A 26530-nucleotide genomic window follows, 5' to 3' on the forward strand; every position below is an offset into this window, starting at 1 on the left:
AGTCTCTATGTAGACCAGGCCAGTCTCAAGCTCATGGGTGATCTCCCTGCCTCATCTGTCCACTTTGTGCCAGGTTTACAGTCATGTGCCACCACACCAGCTACTTCTAGACATATGTCTTGACTGCTTTTCTCCATAATTTTCTTTATTTTTCCTTCTAAATAATCTAAACACAGGAAAGTTTTTAAAAACAGCACAAATGTAGAGCCAGCTTAAAATTATAGCTAATAAAATTAAATTTAGATAAATTAGGCTCTCCATTTCAGAGAATCTATAATAATGTACCCCTGTCTTCTGACTTCTAAAATAAAGATTACAACACTGTTAAATTTCTTTACATTAAATAGTAAGTGTTTAGTGATATTTTAGAGAATGGCTATCGATGATCCTCAAATCTAATAAACCACCAGACTCTCTTAGGAACATTTTTTAACTTTTTTATGATTTACTTACTTTTGTTTCATGTGAATTATTGTTCTGCTTGCAGTTAAGCCTGTATGAGAGTGTTGGGCCCCTTCAAGTTACAGACAGGTGTGAGCTGCCATATGGGTTCTAGGAACTGAATTCAGATCCTCTTAATCACTAAGCCATCCCTTCAGCCCCATCTTAGGAACTTTTTAAATACATGTATCCTCCTTATTAATTACCCTATACCCACTAAATTAGGATCTCTAAGGATAGAAACTTAGGAACCAGGTAGCACACGCCTTTAATCCCAGCACTCGGAAGGCAGAAGAGGCGGATTTCTGAGTTCGAGGCCAGCCTGGTCTACAGAGTGAGTTCCAGGACAGTCAGGGCTACATAGAAACCCTGTCTCGAAAAACGGGGGTGGGGGGCACAGGGGGAGCTCTCTAGGTAATTCTGAGCCCTTAATCCTGAAAAAAAAAATCTAACCAGTTCAAAACTCTGAAGGCAGATATACAGGTAACAGCTGTATAGCAGCCACAGTTATACCATCCTCTCTTCTGTGCTCCCCCATGATTTCTTCCTATTGATTTCCTTTCCCATCTTCTCAAAGGTAGAAGCATCAGGTATTGATAAGAAACTAGGAACATGCACTCTGCAATTACAAAGCAGCAAGGCAGAGCCTGCTCAACACTCACCCTGGCATCTTCTGAACTCGTCTATGTTTAAAGCTAAAACCAGTAACTAAAACTTTACAGACTGGGGGCTAGAAACATGACTCAGAGCTTACAAGAGCGCTTGTTGCTTTTGCAGAGAACCTGGGCTCAATTCCTAAAACCTATAGAGTGGTTCATGACCACCCATAACTCCAGTTCCAGGGGATCTGCACTGCCCTTTGATCTCCATGGGTATCAGGGAAGCACTTGGTGCTCATACATGCATGCAGGCAAAACCAAAAAATCCACCATAGAATGGCTGGCTTATACCAGCCTAGTATTCCTGGACTAATCACTCTGCATGAAAGAGTTAGACCACAGCACTAGCCCTGTGAAGTGCTCACCCCACCCACGGTTTATGTTTTAAGAAAGGTTAAAGTAGTTTCCCAAGTTCATACTGCTAGGAAGTGGCAGACAAAGGCGATGAGCCTACATCAAGTTCTTCTCTAAATACCTACCAAGTAACCTACAGTGCCCCGAGTCCCTCTGCTTCCAGAAGGCTGGCTTCTACTCCAGCTGCTCACGGCAGCTAAAGCGCCTACTGGAGTCTCAACGGAAGAAGAACCAGAACACTCTTGGATTTTCTTTAGCCTGGTAGAGAACATAAGCATCAGAAAAGGGCAGCAGAGTTGGTTGCTAGAATAGTAACAGCTCTTTGTACTCAATGGAAGGTCCTTCTGAAAAATGAACTCTTCAGCCTTTGAAGATGTAGGAAAAGTGACTGTTCCCGCATGTAGTTTGGGACTTCCCTAATTGACCGATTGGTGAGAAACTGTTTCAAAAATAACCCTGCATCACAAGTATTTCCTACTTTTTAGCTATTCCACTGCATAAGGTAAAACCAGGCTTCCTCTCAGATATCCTGGATTAGTGCAGTGGCCATATAATGGAATACTTCAAAGTAAAGATGGGTGATAATATTGTTGTGCTGGGAAATTAGGCTTAAAGTGGAACTCCTGCCCTTGTCAGATTTCAAAGGCAACAAAAGGGAAGTCTGTTGCCATGAGCTTACTTAACACTAAGGCTCAGTTTCATTCAAATAATTTTTATGTGCCTACCACATATGGATAGGTGATACTTTGTCTTGAACTGAAGTGTTATGAAAGCAGAATCAATCTTGTAATTCTAGATAAAAATAGATTAGACAAGGTTCCACAGAGGAAAATATCATGGGGCTGATATGAACAGAAAAATAATAGATATTAAGACAGGAAAAAAGAGATCAGATTACCTGCAGAAAATCGAGCCAGGCAACATTCAAGCATGAATGGGGTAGGGGCTCATAAGGCTCCACCCTTAGCTGAAGAGCAATATTGACAGTTGATGGCTGCTGTTGAAGAAAAAGTCAATTTTCTTTGGCTAAAAGTTCTTAGCAGGTTACCCATACTCCAATAGATGGCCCTGTACCCGAGCACATTCAGAGAGCACTAAGTGGACTCAGTAAGTTATAAAAAATATTTAAATGATATGAAGGTGGGCAGGGGAGACACAGGGAAATGTGATGAGGAGGGATACAGGGGAAGAGGGACAGGATAGTGGAGTATGGATATGATCAAGATAACTGTATATATTTATGAAACTGTCAAAGTATAAGCAAAAATCTTTTTAAAGAAAGAAATTATGTGGGGCTGGAAAGATGATTCAGCAGTTAAAAGCACTTGCTGTTCTTACAGAGGACCCATGTTCTGTTCCCAGCTCTCACAAGGTGGCTCACAACCATCTGTAACTCCAGTTCTAGGGGACTCAACGACCTCTTCTGATTTCTGTAAGCACCAGGCATGCGCATGGTACATGGCCACACATAAGAGCAAAAATATTCATATACACAAAATAAATAAATCCTTTTAACAAAATTTTTTTAGAAATTTTGCTTCTGTTTAAGTAAACTAGGTGTCCTTTTTCATGCAAACTAGAGATTACTTAAGTCTTATTATTAAGCAAGGAGTTATACAGACTTGGGTATGAATAAATATTTTCCACATTTAGCATAATAAGCTTTGGGTTCAAAAAAAATTGAATTCTACATGATGATTTAATGTAGTCATGATTCCAGATACAATGCTAATCTTTGAGTTGACAGGTTTTTTTCTTTTTCTTTTTGGATATTTTATTTATTTACATTTCAAATGTTATCCCTTTTCCCAACCCCCCCCCCACACACACACACTTTTTACAAATTTCTAAGAAATTAAATTGAACCTAGCGTTTGCAAATCCTCAGATATTGAGGCAGGCACTAGAGATTCAAAGATAAGCATGATTCACTCAGTGCTTTACTAAAAGTAAAGTCTAACTAAAGCCAGGTAGGCAACAGCTCCAGCCCAGTAACTAGAGGTAGGGAGTAAAGGCTTACATTACACAAGGGACTGCTCCTGCTGTCAGACTCTTCAGCAGCTGTGAGGGAGGACACTATTACAACTTTAGAAATCATAAAGTCCTAGACTAATCTAGACATAAACAGTTGGGATAGAACAGACATTCTGAGAAAGAACCACTAAAGACTGTAACAAAGGAAAAATATCTGCATGGGTATCTTAAAAACACAACTATAATATTTAAGTGGTCTTTTCTGAACACAAGATACTAAACAAGACTATAATCCCCCTAGACTTTGAAGCAGCAAGCTGAATTCTATTAAAGACCAGTCTAGGCCACAGACAAATTCTCATGTAAGTTTGTATTCCACTTGGTAAATCTAATGTAAGTCTGAATCCCATTTGGTAAATCTTAGGCAAGTTTGTATCCCACTTAGCAGTTGTTGGTGTGATTTTTTTTTTTTTGAGGCAGTTTTTTCACCTGTCTCTTCAGTGAAAACTGAAAATGGCAGCACATCTCTATCTTATTTGTAGAGCTGAGAGTCAATGAGTCAAGATCCCTGGTTAAAGTGAGAGTAAACTCCAGTCCAGTATCAGTCCCTGAAATCCCACTACAATGAAGCATCTACTCAAAGTATTTATGTAAAATAAAGTAAGGCTTTTTAAATTATTATTTAAGGATCAAATCTACAAATTGGTGACAGGAAAAGACAGGAGAAACTTCAGCTAGCATTTGGGGACAAGAAAGTGGATGTGTGGGAAAAGGACTTAGCCATGAGCACAGAAGTTCAGACTGATACTGGCAGAACAGAGGACCAAGCCAACCCTCGTATCAAGGTGTCAGCGTGCATACCTGGAGTGCACTCACCAGAACACAGTAGCAAGTTGAGAAGAGGCTGAGAAGAAACCTCTGAGGAGAAGAATCCTGTTTCCAGCTTTCTGCCCTCACAAAGGTTTATCGCAGCACTATCCTGTACACTTCTCCATGATAACAAACTGTTCTGTGCCTGTCCTGTCTTAACAGCTGGCCACTGAGCACTGAAAGTGGGGCTACTGGCCCAAAGAACTGACTTAGTGAATATCAATCACCTCAAAATGAGATGAGGGTTAAGGGTGTCATTCAGTGATGAAGCACATATTCAGCATGAACAAAGCCTTGAGTCTAACCATTAGTACCAAAACAAACAAAGCCAAATGGTTGCTATGTGGCTAGTAGCTGTGACTAGAGAATAACGAGTCTACAGGCATATTTTCTGGGAAGGATATGGAGACTAGAGATGCCAGGCAAGCCAGAGGAACCTCTAGAACATCAAACATCTGTACATAAACTCTGGGTGCTGCAAACTACACCCTCATTACAGTCTCAAAGATGTGGCAGCCACTCCCCAACTCTAGAAACAGGAGAAATGGCACCATCTCACCAGAAGAGACCTCAGAACACTAACGGCTAATAGTTCAATCCAGTCTCACCAATGAAGTTCAAAGTTCAGAAGCCACAGCCACAAGCTCAACACCCACCCCTAGCAAACAGCTAAAGTAAACAGCTGCCTACAGAAAGCAGCCAATGCAGACAGAGAAAGGCAACTCACAGTATAAAAAAAAGGGGGGGGGCCTCCACAGAGAATGTGAAACTCTTCAAATAGATAAAAGAAAAATTGCCAAGAAGGAAGAGTAGTTTCTTAAGTGGCATTTCAGAAAACAAAACAACCGCTTTAAAAAAAACGGAAATGAAAAAGGCAGACTGAAAGGGGGCCTTTCGGAACTTTCTAAATTGATGTGATGTTCTGTTGTGTTCACAACTCTCAAAACAGAGCACAGTCACTTGGGTTTGTACACTCTGGTGCACACAGATTATACCTTAATTTTTACAAGCTTAACTCAAAAGTCTGGTCAAGGTTTAGCCTTAATTGTTTGTGTTTGAAAAGAGACAAGAAAGGAATAAAAAGAGGATCAGTCCAGATGGTGACAAATCTTAGTTCCTAAAGGAAAGACAAGAGACGGCAGAAGGATGAAAACCATCAGCAAAGACTAGCAAGAATCATTTCCCAGAACACAAGTCCAAAAGTAGCCAGCAGGAAAGGGCTGATATAAGAGAGGAAGACAGCCCTGCTCTGGGCTTTCCTGAGATTCACAGAACACTAGGAACAAGTCTGTAATCTCCTGATGACGAATGGAGCATACCATACGCTGACGATCAAGACGTAAAATACTTAAGAGGCCTTAAAACAACTGCACTGCAGAGAAAACAAGGACACCACCATCCAGGGTCCTCAAAATTCTCAAGGTAAAATTTCCCAACCTAAAAACTCATACGCAGCCAAATCACCAATTTCGGATAAAAAGGCAGAGTCAATCAGTATTTATGAAATATCTCAAAAAAATTTCCAAGAAGCTAATAAGCAATCAGAGTCCACACAAGAAATGACCAAGCAAGACAGGCTCCAGGAATTGCTGGGTTAGAGTAGAGAGCTCAGGATGGGAGCTGTGGTAGCCATCTGCCATAACCGTGAGCCCATATTAAGACTGTGGTGTTCAAGAGAGAGAGAGAGAGATGAAGATGGGGGTCTGTGTTAGTCACAGCCCACCATAACCAGTCCACACTTCAGAAAGTGGTGTTCAAGAGAGAGATGAAGCCAAGCACAGTGGTACACATGCATTCCCAGCACTTAGGAGGCTGAGGCAGAGGACCAAGAATTCACGGCCAGCCTGGGCTAAACAAGACCCTGTGAAAGAATGGCGTAAGGAGAATGTTTTCTTGAAAGCTGTCATCAACAAGATCCCTACAGACATGTGTCAGGGGCCCAAAGGTCTGGGTGGCTCTGAGCTACATTCTTAACTAAACAAGACTTTTCTTTATAACAGCTTAGAGAGTCAGGACTCTAGTTTTCTCTCCATGTCTACTCTCTGACTCTATGAAGAGCATCTTACTAAAGTACTCTGGGTACTTTAGCCTATGGTGGAGAGTTGGACAAAAGCTAAGAAGAGCTGCCCCTCCCCTTGACATCTTCTCCCATGCCAAACAGCTGTTTCAGTCCTCCAGGCCCTCAAACTCTGAGAAGCCCTGCTCACATAGCTACCTCATTAGAAGGTTTCTACATCCAATCTAATCAGATGCAGGGGTACTTACTGACTTTCATCGTGGCCATGAAGCTGTTCTAGGAGCCTCTGTCTAGCAAGGGCACACAGCCCATTCCTTACATATCCTGGGGCTTGCACTTACTTAAGAAAAGAAATGACTAATGAAAAGGGTAGGTATGGCTGCTATCCTGGAGAAAATGTGATAGAGTGACTTCCTAAGATACCAGCAATATCCTTTTTCTAAATCTGACTGGTGGACATGTGGGTATTTTTCTTTAATTGTAGAGTTATACTTCAAGTAATCTTCTGTATGTTGACATGGTTTTCAAATTTTAAAAATCCCCTCCCAACTGAACACAGTAGCACAGCTTGCAATTCTAGCACTGGGAAGGTTGAGGTGGGAGGACTATGAATCCAAGGCCAGTCTGGGCTACATGGAGAGGGCCTGTCTCAAAGAAAATAGCATAAAAACAAAGACATTAACAAGATGCTAATATTTAAAGCTCTGACCCAATGGAACTGGTAAGTAGACATACATCAACATCAATTACCTTGTCCTCTCCAGCTAAAAAATACTGTGCGTTCCTTTAAAGGTGGTTTCAAATAGTAGCAACCTTCTAAATTCTGACAGAGCAAGAATCCCCTTTGCCAGTTTGTCCTTATTCACAGTCAGTGTGTGCTTCCGATAACAAACTTAGGACAGAAAAACAAAAACAAAAACAAAACAAAAAAACATTACTTTTCCTAATGATGTTCCTCTTCCAGACTTCAAATGACTCCTAAGAAAATGGGGACAGGATCTGACATACTGTCTCAGAAGAGTTCTTAATGGGGTGCTCTTCCAGAGGTGGGGGGAGGAGCACTGGGAAAAAAGGGTGCTAAAAAAGGACGTCCATGATTAACAGAAAAGTTGCACCATGAGATCAAGAAGTTTATCTCTATGGAACCTGCAGTCTTCCACCTCCAGCCACCATGAAATACTTCACCGGTGTCCAAACCTCCACCTATGTCCTCATCAACCTCCAATAGGGTGGCTACCAGCAATAGCATCCAAATGAAGAACAATGACAATATCTTTAAAATAAGTGAAAAGAGTCTCAATCCTATGTGTTGGAGACACTGGACAGTTTGCAGATGATATCCTGGAAAATGTGCAGTTTTAGGAGATGCAAAATGGATATAAATTGTCCACTGTAACAGCAGATGAATCATTTGTTGAAACCTGGCTGGCTGCCTTTGGAGCTGGACTTTGTAATCCTGTGAACCTTCTCCCAGCTAGCTATGATGAGCACAAAAGGCCAGTGCTTTACTCCATGGAGTCCGTGATAAGCCTTGGCCAAGGCTCCCTTTAAAACCAATACTATACACTAATCATCTCACATGAGAGGGCAGTTGAGCCTCTGGGCATGTGGCTGGAGGAGCTCCAGAAGTGCCTCATCTTTGTCACTGACAAAATGGCATCCACTGCATGGAGAACATTCTCTTCTCTCAGCACAGTCATACCCCCCACCCACCCACCCATTTGCCAGGGAACTATTTTTTTAAGGGCTCTTTTCATTTTTTTTTCTAAGTTCTTGGTGAGTATTCTTCATAGTTAATTAAAAATAAAGCTGAATATAAACTAAAAGAAAAAAAGTAGCTAGCTCCATATGGAGAATTCATTGTGATGTTTCCTGACTAAGCCAAGCAAAAACCCTTCAGTAAAAGAGGTATGCTATCAAGGATAATCCTTGAGAAGCATTTCCAAGTTTGAAATGGACGGAGGCAGGTTATGGGTAAGTGTAATGTAAGCGTAACAGTGATTGAGGGGGAAGGCTGAGGCGGCTTCTTGTCCAGCACTGGATCTTGGGGAGCCCGTCCCCTGGGCAAGGTGGATGTGCCCAAGGAGTTCTGACTTTGTCTGTGCCTGTTGACTCTGGCTCTGGGTAGGTCAGACAAGCCTCCTGGTCCTCAGTTTTCCCCACTGGAAAACTAGTAGACAGAATAAACAACAGTGACATTCCCTGAAGGTCAGAAGTGCATGAGGACGAATTCTTATTTCTGAGGAACTGCCAGAGGAGCCCACAGACCTGTCTCTTAACTTCCTGCTGCTAAGAAAATTAAGATACATGATTTCAAATTAGGCACAGTTTTAGTTGTAAAAGTCTTTTATTAATGTTATGCTTTAAAACAGTTAAGCATGTCCAGTAACCTTTAACCTGAATACTTCCAAAGCCGGGGGCAGGGGGGTGGGGGAAGCTGAACCTATGCCCACTTCTATTATGGGTCCAATTTTTTAAAGTAAATCATAAATGTATATGACTCACACATCTGAATACAATGAGACACTCCTTTATCATTTCATCTTCTGCTGCCAGGAAGCCCACCTCATAGACTGCCAAAGCTCTTAATAAGTATAGCTCGTTCTGGCTATACTCCAAGAAATCAGCCCAGGACTCAGCAGTAAGGAAAGCTGCCTTCGAACTATAAGGGCTCAAGTTAAAAATGTGCCTCCCAACAACAATATGAACTAACCAGTATCCCCAGAGCTCCCTAGAACTAAACCATCAATCAAAGAAAACATATGGTGGGACTCATGTCTCTAGCTGCATATGTAGCAGAGGATGGCCTAGTCAGCCATCAATGGGAGGAGAGGCCCTTGGACCTGTGAAGGCTCTATGCCCCCGTACAGGGGAATGCCAGGGCCAGGAAGTGGGAGTGGGTGGGTTGGGGAGCAGGGGAGGGGATAGGGGATTTTCAGGGAGGAAACTAGGAAAGGGGATAACATTTGAAATGTAAATAAAGAAAATATCTAATAAAAAATCTAAAAAAAAAAAAAAACCCAAAATGTGCCTCCCTCACATCTCCATAAGCAGGTGGCTTAGACTTCAGACACCTGAAAATACATTCGCTACCTTTCCAGCTTGTGTGACTCTTTGATACCTGTGCAGTACCTACACATCGATTAACTAAACTGATTCCCAACAACCTGTTACAGTGCTTAGGAAGATGCTACTGTACTGATGTCATCCGGGAAGATTCAAGGTTAAGCAGCAGGTAAATGGTGAGACCTGTCCACTTCTGACCAAACTGGTTTCTGATCTGAAAATAAGTTACGGCTTGGGGGCAGAGTGGTTAAAACCTAACTAACCTTTTGGGATTCTTTTGTTATTTTACTAAGTTAAGGAGTTCAATTTTTCAAAAGCACATTGACTCCTCTGTCCCTTTCTTATCTCCTTTGTACCCTGGGTTGCTGGAGAGGCTTCCTTCTAAGAAACAACCAGCTAAACCAAACTGACACAGTTGAGTAGGGTGCCTCACCACTGTAATCCCAGCACTTGGAAGACTGAGGTGGAAGAATTACAAGGCTCAAGCCAGCATAGCTACACCATAAATTCAAAGCTAATCTAGCCTATAATGTGAGAGCCTGCCTAAAAAAACAATCAACGGCTGGGGAGATGAGTTAATGGGTAAAGTGATGACTGTACAAGAATGGGGACCTGAGTTAAGTCTCCAGTACCCATATTAAAAAGTCAGGCTCAGCTATAGTTCAGAAGTAGGATATGGAAACAGACACGTCACAAGGCTCACAGTCCAGCCAATCTAGCCAAAACAGTGTGTTCTAGGCTCAGTGAGAGTCTGTTTCTAAAAAAATAAGGTGAAGAAGTGACTGGAGAAGAGAGCCTGATATTAACTTTTGTTTGTTTGTTTGTTTGTTTGGGGAGGGTTGTTGTTGTTTTGGTTTTGTTGTTGTTTGTTTTTTGTTTGTTTGGTTGGTTTTTCGAGACAGGGTTTCTCTGTATAGCCCTGGCTGTCCTGGAACTCACTTTGTAGACCAGGCTGGCCTCGAACTCAGAAATTTGCCTGCCTCTGCCTCCCAAGCGCTGGGATTAAAGGCGTGCGCCACCACACCCGGCCTGATATTAACTTTTGACTTCCACACATGCATACTCTCTTCCTACACAGACACCAAACATAGGGCAGAGGGAGGGAATAAGAGAAAAACTAGGAGAAAACTGGGGTAAGGAAAAGATGAAGTTATCACTTTAAAAAGTCACCACTCCTTGTTCCCATCTCACACAAGTCTAGGGAATAAATCCTGTCTCTTTCCAAAAGGAAGAATGAGAGTCAGTTCGGCCAAAGTGCAGTAACAGCTCTATGCCCAAATCCAACGCAGCCCTCCTATCACCTTTCTCAGCCTCAGCAGTCAAAACAGAAGCCTAAACAGAGAGATGATCCAGACAGAAACACCAGGGATACACAGAGGTGTCAGACAGAAAAAGATGCAGCCTGCCCATTTGTACGCGACACCAAATGCACCCCCTGTTCCATGCCTAAGAAGGCAATTCTTGACATCTGCCCTCAAATAGAAAGCCTTGGCTCCATCATAAGGAACCAGTGCAGCCAAGAAGATCACATAATTAGACTGAACGGGCAGTAAGGGGCAGCACTGCTCTAAGCCTTCTCTCCAGAGGTAAACCCTGAGATATTCCAGTCCTCTTAAGAGACACAGCTGGCAGCAGCCCCTTCACACACAAAAATTCCCTAAACATCAAAAGGTGGTATGAGGTTCCTCATTTGGTTGGTTCTAAGAAAATACAATATAAAAGCAAAACCTTACCATAAAATATTCTCCCTGCTTAGGTACTCAAGAACAACTAACGAGACTGTTCCTCTACAGTGGTGGCTGTCAGCCTTCCTGACGCTGTGACTTTCAAATAGTTTCTCATGTTGTGGTGACCCCCAACCATACAATTACTTCATTGCTAATTCATAACTGTAATTTTGCTACTGTTATGAATGGTAATGTAAATATCTGCTATGCAGATGGCCTTTGGCATCCCCTGTGAAAGGGCCTTTCAATCCCCAGAGGGTCACGACTTACAAGTTAAGAACAACTAATGTACAGGATCAAGGTATTTCTCACTGAATTGACCAGCTATCTCATTAGCAGCTACAACTTACAGTAGCTGGGGATTTGGAAATTTACTATTTCCTTACTCTTAATTATATATAAATAGCTGGAATCCCCTGTCAGTTTATCCAGCCAAGTTTACAAGAAATCACAATGGGGGGATTTCCAAAGCCTCAGACAGAAGCATAGAGGCTACTTATCTATTAATCTCAATTTACAAGCAACTTCACAGCTGACTAGTAACAAAGCTGAGAGATAGGAAGATCTCCCCTCCTGCCACTCTTTAAACACTCAGTAGTAGTTAGGCTTTCAGTAGCCATGCTTGTCAAACACTGTGAGTAGCTAAGTTCCTAGCAGATCTGGAACCTTCTAGCCACAGTCACTAAATCACAATCAGAAATCTACTTGTCAAGCTTTAAAAACAAATCTGCCAGTCTTGGATCAGATGAGGTCTACCTTGTGATTTTTATAGAAAATTGTGGGTGAACAAGACAATACATAAATATTTAGGCCGGAGCGAGCAGAGCCAACCAGAGTGAGCAGAGGTCCTTGAATTCAAATTCCCAGCAACCACATGATGGTTTACAACCATCAATATAGCTACAGTTTACTCATATGCATAAAATAAATATTCTAATATATATATGGAGAGAGGAACAAATGTTCACAAGTGGCAGTTAGCATCAATCAAATCTGGGAAAACTTCCTCTGCCTCTTCTGGGCAGTGTGACCAAGGGTACTTGAGCTCTGTGGACTCACACTTCCACATCTCCAGTACCATCTCCCTACCATCTTACTATTGCCAAAGACCAAGCAGAGAGGAAAGCTCCATCAGGTACAGAATTAAAGATACCTATCAACTACTGTAAGTGTAAATTTGGAATGCAAAGCATTGCTTGGGCAATGGAAGCATGGACACTCCTGGTGGGCACACACAGCTCTTTAACTCTATTCTACAGTGCCCCCCTCACGCCCAGGCCCACCTCAACCCACCTATTCCTCCACCTACTCCTAGCAACTGCAGCCTGCAACGGCACACAGCATAATCAGCATTTCATTAAACACTTTCCCATGTCAAGATCACCTGCAGCAGTTTAAAGCCTTGTGGGGAAAGTTTCTTTTTGAGTCTCTAAATTCTAGTCCCACTCACTTGTGTTATTTTAGCTCATTGGCAAGGGGTGTGGCTCAGCATAGAAAACTCACCTAGTATGTGCAAGGTACTGGGTTCTACCCTTACCATCACCAAGAAAGAAAGTGTACAATTACATCAAGACTGCAAACAGTTCTAGAACGTCACTTGAGTGGAACTGCAGAAATCTGAAAAGGTAAAACCGGTGACTGGAGAAATAACAGAAACTTTAACTTATCAGACCACACACAAGCACTCCAATTCTCTCCAAAGCAGATCAGCTCAGCCACAAGACAACCTATTGCCACAAAGGAGAGTCTCTGGCTTGGAGTATAGTGACAAAACCATTGTAAGCACTCCACCTCCATTCAGGTAGTCCTTATTTCTAAACCTTTAAAACCATCAGCTAAGAAGCACTCTTCATTCAAATAAGTTTAGAGTCAAGTTCACAAAGGTCATGACTTAACCTCTTCCCACATACTTCTTAGAACTTGGCCAGGTCTAAACTAATATAATCAGTACATTATACTAATGATTCCCAACATTCCCTCAACTCCTGCTTCTATTTTCTCATACCCTCCTCTTTACTTCCCTGAAATGAAAATTAAATTTATGCAAAATACATATGGCATATAATTTCAAAGAAATCAATAAAACTAGCTATCCAGGAGAATTTAACAAAAAGTATTAAGAATATGTACTCCAATATATAACTATCTGCTCTGTCATGAGTACATTAGAAGGCATAATGAGTCTCTCACTTTCAGCAACAGTAGAATAACCATGAGTATAATAGTAATAAAACAGACAGATCCTGGCATGTCCTTTTTGGTGACAAAACCACAATTATTTACAAAAATATTCAAGCAAAGTAACATGAAATTGTGTAAGAGTATATTCACTCACATATAGTCAACATTCCTGGAATATTCAAGTAAATCAAAATGGTGCAAAAATTGCTTTATATAAAATAGAATTAGACTCTGAAACATGTAAACAGGAATTTTTCCTTGCAAGAATGTTTGAGGAGACATCTGACAGTCATGTAAGCTAGCAGAAAGCATTCCTTTCACAGGGATGGTCTATGCACTATAGGATCTGTAAGCATGCTCGCTCAGCCTTCACAGTATCAGGATCCTCTCGTCTCATCAATAACAAGGCATGGCAGAACAGTCACTGTGCCATCTCAGAAGGCCACAGTCTTGTTGCCAGAAAACTTCTTGCAGTAACCTTAGAACACTTGGTCCCTAAGTAGGTGTTCAGTAGATCTGAGAAACTGAGAAGTTCGGGCAAAGTCAGTACCCTCAAGCAAAAGGCAGGCAGCTTTTCTCAGATCAGGAAGTAGAAGTGTTGACCTGTCACACTCAGAGAACTCTACAGGCTGCTAGTATTCCTGCCCAATAACCAACACCCAAGACCACATCAGCAAATACACATGGGAGGTAGGAGATGGACAGGAGAGCACAAAAAAAGTCTGTGAAAGCAGTGTAAATTCTCTGTACAAAACTATCACAGTGGATACGATAAGGATATATAGTATATGTCACCACATATTCATCCAAGCACATGTACACCCAGAGTGAACTAGTACCAACAGGGGACTTTGAATGACAATTTCATAATGAAACAAACAAAAGTACACTCTGTGGCATGGTTTCTATGAGCTTGGGAATGGCTTTAAAATCCATCCCAGAATGACTTCAAAGAGTTCTGCCAACTGATTAGGCTTCCTAACCTCAGTAATAAAGGAAAAGATAATCAATAAATTCAAGAGACTTCTGATGGGGATGCAAAGCTCTCTACCCTGGCATCCAGGAGTCCCTACTCCCACCACCTGAGCACCTATTCTGACTTGAGGCACACACTGCTACTACACACCTGACTCTCAAAATGACATGGCAAGACGCTAATTCCTACTTTGCAGGGGACTAAACGAGACCTAAATCCAAGGCTCATAGTCCAAAGAGAGACAGAGAGCCCAGATCTAGCTCCAAACCCATACTACATATCTGTAGGCACCTATAAAAATGCCTGTCTGACAGAGTAGTCACAATGGCGCCTTCTCTAGTATACTTTGCCTGTGTGTAAACTCCAGAGGTGGGCAGACACACAGAAAGCACATCAGATTTTAAAAATTGATTAATAATAATTTTAAAAACCCTGTTTTTCCTCAGCCAGAAGCACAGGGGCTTGAGAGAGCTCACAAATTAGGTCTTTAAATTAAGCTGTGTATACCATGCCCACAGTGGCCTCATACATGAAAATGTACCCAGGCATATTGGGTGCTGGCCCCAGCCTATCACCTTGAACATGCTTGATTTGTTCCTGCCTCCCTGATATTGCCAGTGGCTTGGTCCCTGTGCTCCAGCTTCTCAGCACATTGATATTTGTCCACCTATGACCTGGCTCAGGAGAGGTGCCCTTTTATCAATGTTCCGCTCCTCCCTTCAAGTCTTCCCTTGTCCACTCAAGCTGTTCCTAACTGCTCACATGAAAGAAAGAACCTACTTTTGGAGCCTTCACAGCACTCTGTTCACAGTTTCCTCGGGCCCCTTCTCCACCTTTCACACGACAGCCTTCTGTACATGTGGCACTTCTAAGACATCATGAGGTCCTTAGTTACCCAATATCCTGTACTAGATGCCTACTAAGAATACAACCTTGCCCGTAGCTCCCAATACCCCTGAACTATCCATCTGAGAGAGGCGCATTAAATCCCAGGGAAACTAATGCTACACCAACCCAGGGAGGAGGAGCCAGGAGTCAGTTCACTGCACTCATTAATCCACCTCGTGTATCAGATAAGGTGTTATTGCCTGTCAAAGCAGAGAAACCTGAAAGTTCAGGTCTGGATAAGTTTCGAAGCACTAAAAAGTGATGAAAACAATTTCAGATCAAGAAATACCACCAGAAGTATAGGCTCAGGCCATTTACCCTAAAGCCAGCATCTTGGTGTCTAGAATAGGCCAGACAACCATGCTCTGAAGATGAGCAAAGGCAAAAACCAAGAGCAGGCTGTTACTCAAGTGTCCTTTCTACCTCCTCAGGGAGTCCCAAATGTTCAGCAAAGGAAAAAAAATGTCTTAGAGAAGCTTAGGTTTGTGGCACTCGAACGCTCGCACATGCACGCACAGCAGTAATATGAAGATTTTTCAACCTGTATTCTGAGGATTCAAGGTGCTATAGCAGTCAAATTTCATTATGAAATATATATACTTCAAATTTTCAAATTAAATATGCCTGTACAAAATTAAGTTTTATAGGGGAAAATATTCTATATACAACCTTTTTGTTTACCCCCAAAACAAAGCTATTCTCAACGATTCTAAGCTTATCTCTGAATACTGAATAAATCACTGATTCTAAAGGAGGCTGTGTCTATTATTTTCCAGTTTAGCCTGTACCGTGTTCCTTCAAAATTGTTCCAGCAAGTATATCATATACTTGTAGCACGTTCAATCAAAGGTCAGGCCAAGCAGACACACACATCTGCTGGTTTGTGCTGTTATCCCAGAGAATAGCCAGTTACACAACAACAGATGCATATTTTGAAGGCGGTACTATAATAAAGGAATGAGCGTACTCAATCATCCACTTTGCATTTTGTGAGACAAACCAGAAGCATTTGCTAAATAACAAGATTCTTCTTTGAGACAAAAGATTCCACCTATCCATCTTTCAGGCGTCTAGGTCAATTTAAATTAAAGAGCATCCTTTTAAAAAAAAATCACAAGGTAAATATCAAACTATTCTTATAGGCAATTACTTACACATGCAAACCAGCCTCTTATATACTGCAACCAAAACTAAACTCACAACATAGTCTCAGAACTCAAGCCAAAGTTCAGCGCTTATTACCACAATTCTGCTGCCTGTACGCCCACCCCAACTGCTTTTGGTATAGGCCCCTGCACTGATCTCTTGATTATTTTCAGTAGGTATGAGTCCTAATCTATGACTGTATACACACTTAGTCTCATTGAGAAGCTCGTTAGGTTTTATGTAAATGCAAAGGTGGATATGCCTACTCCTAAGTATGGTTGGGGAGAAGCTATTTAGTGTAGATATGAGGGAGCAAACAGCCAGAGGCATGTGGAAGAGTCCAGACTGAACATGGCCAGCAGACTAGAGCGGGCAATGGGGGTGGGGGTGGGGGACAGGGAAAGAAAAAGAGGAAAGAGAAGGACAAGAGAAGGGATGAGGAGCCAAGAGAGCATGTGGCCAAAATAGCCCGGTTACAGAGGGAAAAGCTGGGGGAAGGGAAACAAAGCTCAACAGGCTGGAAAGGTTTAGGGGATGGGTGAGGAGCAGGGAGAGGAGCCAGAGCTCTGCAGAAGGTACTTGGGATGCTGAGGTCTTGGTGTCCAGTGTTATATTATATATTATATATATAATAGGCACCTCAGTCAACCCATTTGTCCTGAGTTTCTTTGAGACCTAACACTACGTTCCACTGGGTTTGAAATAGGCTCTTGGTTTCTAGCATCAGACTCGACTGATCTGCAGGTTCTCTGCAGGTACTAACATCCCTAGAGGAAGGCATTTCCAGATGGGCTTGTACTAGCTGCCCACCCCATTCACTTGAGCTCCTCAAAGACTACATTTCCTGGTGAAAGAGGGCCTAACCAAGAACAAACAAGCCTACTGAGACGGCTCACTAGGTAAAAGCACCTCTGCAAGTTGAGTTCCAGACCCCATGGTGGAAGGAAGAACCAAGTCTAGAAAGCTATCCTCTAATCTCCATGTATATGCTGTGTGCATACACACACACACACACACACACACACACACACATGCACGCACGCTCATCATGCACACACAATAAAAATAAGTACAAATTAACTAAACTTTGAATTCCCTTTCTGCTTGTCAACAGTGAGGTTCCCATACCTATAGCAAACACCTAGACCTATAACTCAGTGTGACTCAGCCAAGTCCATACCTCTTCTACACCCACAAAGCAGAAACAAGAATCCACCTCACCCAGCCAATATGGCACAAGGCTGACTGGCTAGGTCCTAGGCCATTGCCTCTGGAGCTCAGCCAATGCCTAAGGAGCCCTTGCTCTTAGCTTACCAGGTGGCAGGAAGTCCACATTCTCCTTACCCTCCCACAGCTGCCTATTCCCACTGCTGTGGAAGAGGGAAAGGTTACCTGGAGACAATCTGAATCTGATAATGAAATAAGGGCGAAAATCAGGCACTTCTGTTACTCCCAGAAATGTACCCTAAGAACACACAAAACACACAGAGATTGGGCAGCCTGAGTATTATTGTGTGTTGTTCATAATGGGGGCAAAAAAAAAAAATCCCTGTAAACATGGGCCTTGACAGATGACTCAGTAGTTAGGAGCACATGCTACTCTTGCTGAGGACCTGAGTTCACTTCCCACATCAGGTAACTCAACTTCTGGGGATGTGACTCTCAATCTCTATTTCTCTCTTCTTCTCTCCCTCTCTCCCTCCCTCTCCCTTTTCCTCTCCCTCTCCCTCTCCTTCTCCTCCTTTTCTTCTTCTCCCTCTCCCCTCTCCCTTTCCTTCCCCCCTCAACTGTATGAATCTGCTTTCTCTCTCCTCCTGCCTTAAAAAGAAAGAAAGGAAGAAGGCAGGAAGGCAGGAAGAAGGCAGGCAGACAGGAAGACAGGCAGGCAGGCAGGAAGACAGGCAAGCTAAAGCAACCTAAATACTTTCTAAATGGATACTGACTTTGAAGGGTAACATCCAGACAATACACTTACAACAGTCTTAGCTCTATTATGCAATGCAGTCACATTGTTATCCACTGATATATTTTTGTTGTTTTGAGAAGTTTTTTGTTTGCTTGTTTGTTTTGGCTTTCGAGGCAGAGTTTCTCTGTGTAGCCTGGCTGTCCTAGAACTAGCTCTGTAAACCAGGCTGGCCTCGAGCTCACAGAGATCCACCTGCCTCTTCCTCCCAAGTGTGATAGGTTCTTTACATCTCATCTACTACTCACACTAACACTACTCTGAGGTAAACATCATCACGTCACTTTATAAAAAGGGAAATCAAGATTCATAAACAGTTTAATCCAAGGCTACTTACATAGCTAAGTGTGTTCAGCTTGACTCACTGGTTTCGCAGCTAACAAAAGCTACTTAAGCTGGATGTGCCGCTACAAAAGTCAACGTGTTTGCTAAGCTTCCCTGCAGCGTGTATTCTGAAGGCTTGCAGAAGATGCAGAGACAGAACAAGCTGCTCAGCTACTTCCAGTATTAACTAATGCTCCTCTGCTTTTTAAATCTACACAACGGTGAAACCATCTGTCCATCATCAAACAATCTCCAAGGCATCTCTGAGGACTTCTGACTACTCTACTCTCCCACAGTAACATCCTGAGGGTAAAGCAAAGGAAATAAGAGAACATGTCCACCTTAGTCAGGGTTACTAATACTAGGATGAGACACCATGATCAAAAGCAACCTGGGGAGGAAAAGGTTTATTTCACTCCGTTCCATAAAACAGCTCATCATCAAAAGCAATAAAGTGAGAGCAGGAACTCAAGCAGCGTAGGAACCAGAAGACAGGAGCTGATGCAGAGGCCATGGAGGGGGGCTGCTTACTGGCTTGCCCCCATGGCTTGCTCAGCCTGACTGCTTATAGAACCCAGAGTGACCAACTCACAATGTGTTGGGAATCGATCACTAATTAAGAAATGCCCAACAGGTGGATCTTACAGAGGCATTTTCTCAATTGAGGGTCCCTCCTTTCAGATAACCCTAGCTTGTGTGAGGTTGACATAAAACTAGCTAGTACATCCACCATGAACTCAAAGCTCTTTATCCCTGCTAAAAGTCAAAAGCCGTTGCTGATACAGCCTGCAGCCATGGAAAAATATAAAGACCGTGTGCTCTTGCATGCTCGTGTTTGTGAGAGTGCATGTTTCTGTGTGTGAGCACTCACACACATATGCACATGCACGCAAATAAATATAATTAAAACTGCACTATTAGCCATGCCAAACATTTTACACATTTACGCAGTGACACATAAAGGGGCTACCTCTGTTACTTCAACCCTATAAATAAGCAAACTCAGATACAAAGAAGCCAAGCTTCTTGAAATTCCCACTTCTTGAAATTCCCACAGCTAAGAAAATGTACCCCCTCCCCTTTCCTGGTGTAGCAGAACACAGAGCTCCCTTCCTCAGTGTGGTTTTGAACTTCTGGATTCTTAGATTCCAGGAAGCTATCTAGAGCAACAAAAGTCACCATCAAGGTATCAGATGTGAACAATCTATAGCTCAGGAAAACCGTTCCTGAACACAGCAGTTCTCAGCCCTGAGCAGTCTTTGCCTCAACAGGATGCACCGTTCTCTGGGTAGGGCTCCAGGGAAGTGAGGAGACTTCTGAGGACGTGCACACTGCTGGGGACACCACCTCTCTACCTGAGGCCCTCTCCTCCCCTCAGCCTCCCTCAATGACATGGGCAGTATGATGCTGCTGGCCCCTCACAGGAGCCTGAACACAGGCCTGCAGGATTAACTCTAGCCCTGAGGACCTTCTTGTCACTGATGCCATCGCAGGATGGAGTTAGCCTAAAACGGGAATAGTGTATTTCTAGTACTGCAAAATGCAATCTATTTCCTTCCTTGGGGATGCTGCTGGAAGCTGAGCATGGCAGGTAGGAAATGCCTATAATCAGGAGGCTGAAACAAGAGGGTCAAGAGTTCAAGGCCAGCTGAACCACATAGCATATTTCAGTCTGCTGACAACACAGTTCTCATATTAATGCTATAAATGAAAGTTGACTTTGAAGTCATAGCGCACAGATTTTGATTAGCCCAAATTACATGTTCCAACAAGGTAATAATTTCATTAAGTTTTTACAGTAACAAAGTCATAAATAAGGATAACAAAGTTATAAATAAATACATTGGTGTGCACGCTAAGAAGGCTGGTTGTATCCAAAAGGGAAATCTCTGCTATAGGCCTCAGATATTATCCGATGACATTTTTAACTTTTGGTTGGTAGAAGCTTGTGATCTGTTAATATATCCCAAAAGGTTTCACATGATAAGTCACAAGGATGTTGGGTCAGATATAACAGAGGTGAGCAATTAATGCTGATTAAGGAGACTAAAGACAAACTGTAGGTTCTGGGCCTGAAACATTCCAAACTCCCCATAATCACTAATGTTATAAACAGTGCAATCAAGTCAGTATAAGGCATAGCTTCCCTTCAGGAATTTGAACCCAGAGTCTAATCTGGACCTCATGAAGACATTGTGTTTGGGGGGGGAATGAATATGAATAAAAAGATGTACATACCACACTCCTCTCCTCTTGAGATCATCTGAATATAGTAGAAATACATATACTCTAAAGAATTGTAAATACAGGAGCCCTCTGGAATTAGGACACTCACAGACTATGAAATAAACACCATGAAGAAAGGTAGATGCTGACTAAAACCCAGAAGTGGATAAAGGGAATGGAAGGGCCGGGGGCATCCTAGAAAGCAGAAAGCGCATGGAGAAGAGAGAGGAATCAAAAGCAGTCCCTGTTCCTGATCACCAGCTCTGAAGAGGTTACTGGATTCTCAGAGACCCCTCCCAAATCTCCTTCAGCTTGGCAACTACAAAACTTGCTTGGAAAACAGCACAATAAATGGCACAATGTATGAAGCCGCTTACAGTGCCACTGCTTTTTGAGGAGGGAAGCAAGGGCCTGCCAGGGAGCCACAGAGAACAGCCAAGCAGGAAAGCGCAGAGTGTGTTCACATTGGGAACATCTGGCAGGCATCCTGCAAACAGTGACTGTGGTGACTCATCATAATGAGGCCACAGAACAGCAAGGAAAAACCACTAGCAGGGAAGGGTTGGCATTTTCATTTCAAAACAAGATGGAGCTCAGGTCAAGGATGTATCTATCAAGGATCAGTCTATAACAAGGGTAAGTCTCCAGAGTTACCTATAAAACATGGACACTCTCTTCTCTGAGTCTCTGCAGAAATGTGGCAAACACATTCATATCACCACTACCCAACTTAATGCAGAGGCTGTATCCTATTTTCTTTCTTTCCACAAAGTGGGTAACTTAGACTGTCATGTCAGCAGATGGGTAAAGACTGACTAGTACAAACCCCAGTGTTCCCAGCACTAGCTATAGTAGCTAGCAGGAGTTTCATGGTCCACTTATAACAGCAACTTAATCCTAGGCACAGGTTATACTGCTCCCCACATCCTCAATCTGACATGGGGGTGAACTCTGTTCCCTCTAACAATGAAAACGAGAAGATGCACCTAACATCCTTCATCCTGGCCCCCCAACCACCCACACACACACACACACACACACACACAAAATGAACTGGTTTCCAGTCTCCTGTTCCCCATGACCAAAACCTAACCATCATCCTGGGAGACTGCTGAAAAGACTAATCATAGATCATTTCTGACCTTCTCCTTTCTCTGCCTATCAGAGGATAAAACCAGGAAGACAGGCTGTAACCCATTCTAAGTCAAGTCCCCAACAGACTGTCTTTCCCTCCACCTCAGCTGAGTGGCAGTCAGACTATCGAGCATTTCCAGATCTGACAATACCTGAGGTATCTTTGAGGCTGAGGTTAGGGAGCTGGGGATAGAGTTAAAATGATGTTTAAATAAACCTGACAGAACCCTGAGGGACAACCTAAACACAGTCCATGTGCCTGGATATTAGAAGATCTGGCCAAGACTCAGCGGCCCAAGAACACCTCTCAGCCTGTCCATTTCACCAAGCCCCTACCAGGCCTGGTCTTTACAAGTATCAACAAGCAAGAGGCTGATGAGAGACATCTTCAGATCCCTTCTTTCCATCCTGGACATGACAGAATTCAAGCACATAGAAGACAGAATGAGAGAGAAAGCAGCAACCTTCCTCTTCCAAGACAAGAACACCCATTTTTACCAGTAGGCTCAATAAGTTTCTATCTCTGCTCTGAACTACACATTTCCAAAAAATTACAGGAGCATATATACTATGCTAGATATTTAAGATTAAAAAAATAGGGGCTAGAAGGTGTCTCACAAGACAGTGCTTGCTCTGCAAACATAAGAGCACAACTTTGAATCCCCAGAACCCATGTAAAAAATAAAACAAACAAAACAGACATGGCTGTGCGTGTAAGTACAACCCTAGGAGACAGAGACAGGCAGAGCTAAAGAGCTCACCAGCCAGCTAGGCCAGCATAACTGAAAGGGTTCTGTCAAAGATCCTATCTTAAAGGAATAAGACCGAGAGCAATAGAGGAAGATACCCATATCTTTCTCTGGCTTCTCCAAGAGCGTAAACATAAATACTTACATTTTTTTTATGTAGGTTCATATTTCCATCCAGTCAAATGAGGCACCTCATGTCACTGTCAAGACCCCCAAGACTTCTCAAAAGTGTAACTACATAAGGAACCTAACAGAAAGGCTGGGAACATCACAGCTTGGAGACTAGAGTGAGAGTAAGAGGCAGCTCAGTGGTCTTTAAAAAGGAGAAAACCAGGTATGGTGTTACACCTATAATCCCAGCATTTGGGAGGGATTCAAGTTCAAGGTCAGCCTGAACTATACCGATAGTGGTTCTGGGACAGCCTGGGTTACAGGGTCTCAAAATAAGTACTTGATGAATGAGTAAATGAGTGAGTGGAGAAATTCCCATAGGATCATAAAGATATTAGGTTGCTTAATCACTTAACACATGTGAGTGTTCCATCTCCTATGTAAATGAAGAGGTAGAGGAAGAGGTAGAGAGCTAGTTTCCTTAGAAAATGCTACTCTACCTTTTAAGAATTCTTAATATGACAAAGCTAAATTGTATGAACTTGCTGATACTTGACATTTTATAAAGGAAATGGAAGTTTCACAAGGTTAAACCCGATTGGTATGAACAACCACTTAGAGCAGCACATCCTAAATTGGAACCCTAGATAGGCTCATACCATCCACACTGCACAAAGAGAAGGTCGGGTTGACGACAGTCTGGGGCTGACACTCCCATCCCAGGCTGGACTCGGGGCCTCATGAAGCCTGAGTAACCTTTGCTATTTTCGGTAGCTGATCAAATGCAATGCTGGTTCCTGGCCACCACCTGTTACTCTGACACCATGGAGCCTACATCCCACAAGAGGCTCACAGGCATTCAAAGGACAAACCATATTATGGGGAAACACCACAGGAACCTCCCAGTGGCATCTCTGGATTCTAGGAAAATTCCATCTACAAATCACATCACAGTCTATCATCTGAATTTTCGCTATTATTGCATTTATGCCTGCAGCCTTTCAGAAACTAGTTCCAAAGGATGATTCAGACACCACCTTGAGTATCTTACGTTGGTTTTGGGTTTGTTTGTTTTTTTTTTAAATAAGCCTAATGCCCTTAAAACTTCAGAGATTTCTGCTTATGTTCAACTTTAACTCTAGAACAGACTTTCTCTATATACCTTAGCAACTTTCTGCCAGCCTACAATTATTATCACAAAGGTGTTTTTAATCTTTCATTTGCCCTTGCGTATGATGTGCTCCTGTATGCACACTTGTGTGTGAATGTGGGTACACATGTATCACGGTGCAGGTGCAGAAGCCAGAGGCTACCTCAGATGTCAACCTTCACTTTCCACCTTGTTTCAGACAGGCTTGTTTTACAGTTTATGGTTTAACTCTTCTTGGTCTTAGGGTTTAAGGTTCATCCCCTACCTATTACATATACCAAGGTTCCAGGGATATTCCTGCCTCCACAGCCCAGCTCCCCACAGGCGCTGTGAGATGACAGACACACACGTTCCCATGCCACCATTACAACGACTCAGGACCTCAAATGTCAGCAAGCACTTTATCCAGAGCCATTGGCCCAGCCCAAAACAAAGTTTTCTTTGTGATTCTCTCTTGGGAAGCCTGCACTCATCCTAGGCCTGGATTGCTGCCTTTCTTGAACATGTCACCCTCCGTCACTTAATGCCAGTGACTAATTCTACAATAAAAGATACTCCCAATTAACTCCAACTCTGATTTTAAAGATAAAATGTGTGTTACAGGCATTCAATAGAATATCATTAGAGCAGTAATTATATCCCAAATCACTCATGGAACAATCCCCCTCTCCAAGGAAAAAAATACAGGATCCTGAAAAATGCTTTGTTGTATTTCTTTCAGTATTGGATTCGATCCTTCAGGTTGAAGAGAACTGAACTAGCCACAATTCACTGGAAGCCTGGTATTCTCTAGATGAGATAGTCCATCTGCAGGTCACTTCGGTATACACTAAATTATTTTCCTTGATAAAAAACACAAAGTACAATTTTGTGTGTATAGATTTGTTTTAAGTCCGTTTCATTACATATCCCAACTCACAGTCTTCCTGCATCAGCCTCCCGAGTTCGGGGTTATAGGCACATGCCACCATGCCCAGCCTACAAAATATATTAAACGAATGCTGTTTCACATCTGAGAAGCCAGTTCTTTTACATTCAGTTAGATATATGAAAATACAAGACATTACTTTTTTCAAGTCAAGAACAACTTTAGTGGACTCTGAGATGTATATTTGATTATCTTTAATGCATTATGAATAAAGCTAATTGGTTTGGATTTGCTGGGGCTGTTCCTACTTGATCTTACTCTTCCTGTTCCTCTGACATCAGAGCTATTTATCTCCTTTATTTCCCATTTCCAGAACCACCTATAAAGTTCAAAACCACTACCAGTGGAAAAAACTAACACAAAACTGCATACTTGTGAGTTTCTCAACTAAAGTTGAGTTCATTGCCAAAAAATAAATTTAAATTTGTTGTACAACCTGGGAAGCAAAGGTTCCCTGAAATCTCTCTTCTCAAGACTGCATGTCCACACAGGACGTGGCATGGGTAGAGGGAGATAACAGTAGCCATCTTAGGATGGCTTCCTAGAGTCCCCAGAACAGCACTGTAAACCTCTGCACACACAACCTGTTTTTAACGTTTTATTCTCTGTGAGTTTCATATCATGCTCCCCAGCCCCACTCATCTCCCTGTCCCCTTGTATCCACCCTGTGCCCTTGCAGACTCCCACCAAAAGTAAAATCCACGGATGCACCCACACATACAACAACAGCTTAGAAAACACGTCATTGTGGAAGCTGTAGTATCTCACAGTTGTCCCAGTATATCCCTCTGTCCACACATCTTCAGTTGTACACATTCATTAGTATGAATCATGAGTCTAGTTTGAGATCTTTGGCTTCTATGACACTATCAACATTGGATCCTCATCAGGACTCCTCCTGGTTATCCTGTTGTTGCCCTGTGTGATGGAGATCCTGCAGCTTTGGAACAGCAGGACTAGCCCTTTCACGCATCTCATCCATTTGCAGATGATAGAGATTTTGGGATGGGCCAATTCACATCTGTAGATCTGGGTCTGGATGGTGGCTGAGCAGGTCACCATACCAGGGTAAGCTCTCCAGCACTGTTCTAGCTAAGTCATTCAGTGCCACCATCCACAGGAGGCAAAGTCATCTTTCCTGTTCACATGCCCTTAAGGCCAGCTCACTCACACCACGCCTCCATAGCCAGCTCTATCATGCTGCCCAGTCAAGGTGTGGGGAGCCAATTCTCCCAAGCTCTCCTGCTCTCACACCCTCTAGGCTGGCCCACCTACCATTTGCCATCAGAGCCAGCTCCATTGTGTTGCCCAGGCAATGCAATGTGCAGTACTTGCTCTCTTGAGTGCTATAGCTAGTGAGAGGGCAGGGCTAGGTCTTCCACTCTCATGACCCCAGGGACAGATCTCCTGGCTACTGAAGGTGGCAAGAGGGAGAGGGCATCATCACCCCTGCTCCCATGCCACCTCATGCCAGACAGTGGCATGGTAGAGCCAACTCTCCCACATTCTCACTCTGGGGGGGTGGCTCACCTATACCCACCTCCACCAGAGCCAGCTTGATTGTGCTGCCCAGAAGTAGTGCAGGGTCCACTCTCCTAAGTGTTGTAACCTGCAAAGACAGGGTCAGCTCACCTGCTCTCTAGACCC

At 42.8% G+C, this 26530-nt stretch overlaps 1 protein-coding gene across 1 annotated transcript in view; it reads right to left on the reverse strand.

Moving 5' to 3' along the window:
* Jak1 (Janus kinase 1) overlaps positions 1–26530 on the reverse strand; it is a 111143-nt gene that overhangs the window by 60342 nt on the left and 24271 nt on the right. The window lies entirely within an intron of this gene.

This window comes from Mus caroli, chromosome 4, assembly GCF_900094665.2.
Source record: "Mus caroli chromosome 4, CAROLI_EIJ_v1.1, whole genome shotgun sequence".
NCBI classification, from domain to species: Eukaryota; Metazoa; Chordata; class Mammalia; order Rodentia; family Muridae; genus Mus; species Mus caroli.